Source organism: Miniopterus schreibersii (genome assembly GCF_964146895.1).
Source record: "Miniopterus schreibersii genome assembly, chromosome: 2".
Classification (NCBI taxonomy): domain Eukaryota; kingdom Metazoa; phylum Chordata; class Mammalia; order Chiroptera; family Miniopteridae; genus Miniopterus; species Miniopterus schreibersii.
This window is the reverse complement of record NC_138102.1, coordinates 50,576,385-50,582,384: the sequence shown is the minus strand read 5'-3', so window position 1 is coordinate 50,582,384 and position 6,000 is coordinate 50,576,385.

The following is a 6,000-nucleotide window of genomic DNA, read 5'->3' as shown; positions in this document are numbered from 1 at the left end:
CATATGCTGAGGGCAGGACCTGGGGTTCTAACTGCTTCTTCTATTACATTTTAAATAATCTTCCCGTTTTCAGACTCTGCTCCTTCCTCACCCTGACCTCTGTGGCACAGGATTCTGCAGGCTGAGTCTTCTTGCTGGTGTGTCTGTAGGACGCTTAAACCTTCTCCCAGTCAGCTAGGTCCTGACATTTGTCTGTAAATTTTCTGTTTTCAAATCCTGTGATTTGGATTATGGATGTCTCCTAATTTTATTAAAGATGGAGTGTTGTTGTTTTCCTGTTTCTGTCCTCTCTGCTGATTTGGGGAGATTTTTGAGAAGAGAAAGGGGTGAAAATGTCTTTATAATAAAGAAACAAAAGTCCTATTTTGATCATTTCTTCTGACTAAAAAGTTATACTACTACAAATAACATTTATACAACAGATTGTTACAAACTTACAATGGACTGTTATAAATATAAGTTAATATATATAAGCATCATGGTAATCACAAAGTGAAAACCTATAATGAATACACAAAAGATAAAGAGAAAGGAATCTACACATACTACTACAGAAAAATCACTGAATCACAAAGGAAGAGAGCAAAAAGTAGACTGTTTGAAGAAAAAAAAAATACAAAGTACAAAACAGCCAGAAAATAATGAACAAAATGGCAGTAAGTACATAACTACCAATAATTACTTTATATGTAAATGAAATAAAGGCTCCAATCAGAAGACAATGATTAAATAGGTTAAAAAAACACCACCCACCACCTATCTATATGTTGCCTACAAGAGATACACTTCAGACGTAAGGACACACACAGATTGAAAGCAAAGGGCTAGAAAAATATATTCCATGCAAATGGAAACCAAAAGAAGCTGGGATGGCTGTACTCATAGCAGACAAAATAGACTTTAAAACAAGACTGTAGGTGATGCCAGCATCATAGTGTTATGAGATATTCCCTTTTTTCCTCTCTCCTTCAATTTTCAACTAATCAGACATCAATAATAATTTTAAAAAGTGCCTCTGCACGGCACGCCAGGACACCCGAGAGATCCATCCATTTGCACATCTAAAAGTGAATGGATTGGACTTTAGAGGAGGTTACAGGGCCGAGGGAGCTGTGGTCGGCTGGCAGAGTAGCAGCCTCTGGAACAGAGGAGCTGGAAAGTTAAAGTGGTGAGTGAAACAGCACCTCTATGGCTGGGGGAAGGGGAAGGAAAGGGAAGAAGCAGACAAAGAGAACTGAAGAACCATGCTTCCTTCCCTCTGCCCTGGGATTTCAACAAGAGGTCTGCCAACCTCTGGAACTCCTCCCACTTGAGGATCCCTCTACTCGGCTGTGGGCGCACTCAAAACTTCAGGTGCTAAGCCCACACCTCCCTCTGCTGCCAGCTTTTTTTTTTTTTTTTTTTAAATGCCAACACACAAACTCTTACCTTCAGCAGCCAGTCAGCTCTGGTACACAGCCAAAAACTTGTTCTATAGTGTCACATTCTGGAAATCAAAAGAAAGGTTTCTAATTGCCAACCTGATGAAATGTTAGAATCAAACAAAGCCACCTCTAAAAAAGAATGTTGTTTGCTGCTTCAGATGCAACAGCAGAACACATTTCATCAAAAACTATGAAAAAACCAGGGTACTCAAATATTTCAAAGAGAAAAAGACAAATCTTCAGCCACAGAACTCAAAGGCATGAAATATTACAATCTAACAGAGAAGTCAAAATGACCATTATGAAGAAGTTAAGGGAGCTACAAGAAACTCCAAAAGGCAACTCAGTGAACTCAGGAATAAAGTGAATAAACAGAAGAAGTACATTACCAAAGAGACTGGAATTATTAAAAAGAACTAAAGAGAAATTCTTGAGTTGAATAATTTAATGAACGAGATGAAGCATGCATTAGGAAGTATTGAAAATGGAGATCAGAAGAGAGAATAAGTGAGCTGGAGGATAGGAATATAGGAGTGATTTAGGTGAAAGAAGAGAGAGAATTGAGATTTTTAAAAAGTGAAGAAACCACAGGAGTTATCAGACTCCATTAGGAAAGCCAACATAAGAATAATGAATATACCAGAAGGAGAAGGGAAGGGGAAGAGGGAAGAGAGTTTTCTTAAGTAAAGCTGAGAACTTTCAAAACCTGGGAAAGGAACTCTACATACAAATCCACAAAGCTAATAAAACACTTTATTATCTCAATGCAAAAAGATTTTCTCCAATGCAACCGTCAAAATCAATGATAAAAAAAAAAAATTTAAAGGCAGCCAGGGAAAAAAAAGAAAGTACCTGACAAAGGAACCCCCATTAGGCTATCAACCAATTTCTAAGCAGAAACTTTACAGGCTAGGAGAGAGTGGAATAATATATTCAAAGTATTGAGAGATAAAAATTGCCATTCAAGAATACACTGTCTGGAAAAGTTATCCTTAAAATATGAAGGAGAAGTAAAGAACAAACAAAAGCTGAGGGAATTAACCACAAATAGACCAGCCTTCAGAAAAAGTTAAAAGGAGCTATTCAAGCTGAAAAAAACAAAACAAAACAAAACAAAACAAAAACAAAACAACAAGCACACACAATAATTAGAGAAACATAAAAGTAAAAATGAAAGTACATAAAACTCTCATAAAGGTAATAGTCAGAATAAGAAAACTGACTATTTTAGAAGTATGTCAGCAATTATAAAATTTAAATAAAGGGAGCATTAAAAATAACTACTACAATTTGTTAAAATTCACAGCATAAAAGATAATTTAGGACATCAAAAGTATAAAAGTGAAGGAGTAAAAGAGTAGAATCTTATAGGAGAAAGAAGATATGTTGCTATGAACAAACAAACAACAAACAAAACTTTCATCCATGAGATATTGAGTAAGCCTCATGGCAATCACAAAACAAAAACCTACAGTAGAAATACAAGACACAGAAAAGGGGATACTGAACAAATCACCAGGGAAAACCACCAATATAAAAGGTAGACAGAAACAGAAGGAAAAAAACAACAAAGGAAATATGAAATAATTAGAAGGCAAAAGATAAAATGGCAGTAGCAAGTCCTTACATGTCAATAGCCACTCTAAATGTAAATGAGTGGAACTCATCAAAAGGCATAGTAAATGGATGAATAAAAAAGTAAGGCCCAACTATATGCTGCTGACAGGAGAATCATTTCAGCGCTGAAGATGCACATAGGCTAAAAGTCATAGAGAATGATATTTCAAGCAAGCAGAAACCAAAGAGAGTGGGCATAGTCATACTTATATCAGATAAAATAGACTTCAAGCTAAAACAATAAACTGTTATTATATATTGATAAAGAGGTCAATACATAAAGAAAATATAACAATCATAAATATATATGCACCCAATATCAGAGTACCTAAATATATTAAGCAAATACTAACAGATCTAAAGGGAGAAATAGACAACATTACAATCATAGTAGGGGGCTTCAGTGATTATCCATTATCAGCAATGGATAGGTTGTCTAGATAGAAAAGCAACAAGAAAATGAAATTGATCCATACTTTGGAACAAATGGACTAAAAGACACATATAAAACATTACATCCAATAGCATTAGAATATACATTCTTTTGAAATGTACATGAAACATTTTCTAGGATAGATAATATGATAGGACATAAAACAAATCTTAGCAAATTAAGAAGATTGAAATTATACCAGTTATCTTTTACCATGATGGTATGAAACTAGAAATCAACAAAAGGAAAGTGAGAAGATCTGCAAATATGTAGAAACAACTTGTAGTTTCTGAATAACTACTAGTAAGAGAACAGATTAAATCCAAAGTTAATTGAAGAAAGGAAATAATAAAGATCAGAGCAGAAATAAATAAAATAGCAGAAAATAATACAAAGGGTCAATGAAACTAAAAGCTGGTTATTCAAAAAGATAAACAAATTGACAAACTTTTAGTTAAATTAAGAAAAGGGAGAAGTCTCTAATAAAATTAGAAATGAAAGAAGAGAAATTACAACTGATACTACAGTAATACATAGAAACACATGAGACTCCTGTGACAATTAAAATGCCAACAAATTACAATTACAAAAATTAGAAGAAATGGGTACATTTCTAAAAACACACAACCTACCAAAACTGAAGAAAGAGGAAGAAATAGACAATTGAAATACACAAATAATGAATAAAGAGACGGAATTGGTAATTAGAAACCTCCCACCACAGAAATTCCAGGACTAAATGGTTTCCCTGGTGATTCCATCATATATTTAAAGAAGAATTAACACCAGTCCTCCTCAAACTCTTTCAAATTACTGGAAAGGAGAAAATACTTCCAAATTCATTCTATGAGGCTACAATTACCCTTATACCAAACCAGGTAAAGATACTATAAGAATAGACATTATAGACCAATATCCCTGATATAGATGCAAAAATTCTCAACAAAATATTAGCAAACCAAATTCAAGAACCTATTAAAAGTATTATACATTAGGACTAAATGGGATTTACCCTTGGAATGTAATATATCACATCAATGAAATGAAAGATAAAGATGATCTCAATAGACATAGAAAAACATCTGACAAAATACAACATCCCTTCATGATAAAAATCCTTAACAGACTGGGTATAGAAGAAACATAACTCACATACTAAAGGCCATATACAACAAACCACAGCAAATATTACTCAATGGAGAAAAACAAAGCTTTTCCGTTAAGATCAGGAAAAAGATGAGATGCCCACTCTCAGTACTATTGCTATTCAATAACTATATTGAATAACCAGAACTCCTAATTAGAGGAATTAAGCAAGACAAAGAAATAAAAGGCATCAAAATTGGAAAAGAATAAATAACATGTCATAATTTGCTGATGACATAATTTTATTTATAGAAAATCCTACAGAATCAACCAAAAAACTGTTGGAACTAATAAATGATTTCAGTAAAGTTACGGGCAAAAACAGTCAACATACAAAAATCAATTGTATTTCTTTTCTTTTCTTTCTTTAATATGTCTTTATTGATTCCAGAGAGAGGAAGTGAGACGGAGAGAGAAAAACATCAATGATGAGAGAGAGTCATTGATCGGCTGCCTCCTGCACGCCCCCTACTGGGGATGGAGTCTGCAACCTGGGCATGTGCCCTGACCAGGAATCAAACCACAATCTCCTGGATCATAGGTCTGTGCTCAACCGCTGATGCCGGCCAAGCATCAGTTGTATTTCTTTACACTAATGATAAAACATCTGGAGGAAAAAAAGGAAAAAAAAGCTATCCCTTTTACAGTAGCACCAAAAATAATAAAATATCCAGAAATAAATTTAAACAAGGCTAAAAAATTTTGCTAAAAGAAATTAAGACAAAAACAAATGGAAAGACACCTCATGTTCATGGACCAAAAGAATTAATGTGTTTAAAATGTCAATACTACCCAAAGCAACCTACAGATGTAATGCAGCTTCTATCAAGATACCAATGGCATTTTCTACAGAACTAGAACAAGTAATCCTAAAATTTACAAACCCTGAACCACAAAAGACCAAAACTTGCCAAAGCAATCTCGAGAAAGAATAAAATTGGAGGTATCACACTTCATGATTTCAAATTATACTATAAAGCAATGACAATAAAAACAGTATGGTACTGACACAAAAATAGACACATAGACCAGTGGAAAAGAATGGAGAGCCCAGAATTAAATCTCAGCATATATATTCAACTAATATTTGAAAAGGAAGCCAAGAACACCCAACAGAAAAGGCTATTCTCCTCGACAAATGGTGTTGGGTAATGTGGAGAAACCTCATGAAGAACAATGAAATTGGACCTCTGTCTCACACCACTCAAAAAATGAACTCAAAATGGATCAAAGATTTATACATAAGACCTGATACCATAAAACTGTAAGAAAATGTAGGAAAGAAGATCCTTGACATTGATCAAGGGAACAATTTTTGGAAATGACACCAGAAGCACAAATAATAAAAACAAAAATCAATAAAGCAAACTACATCAAACT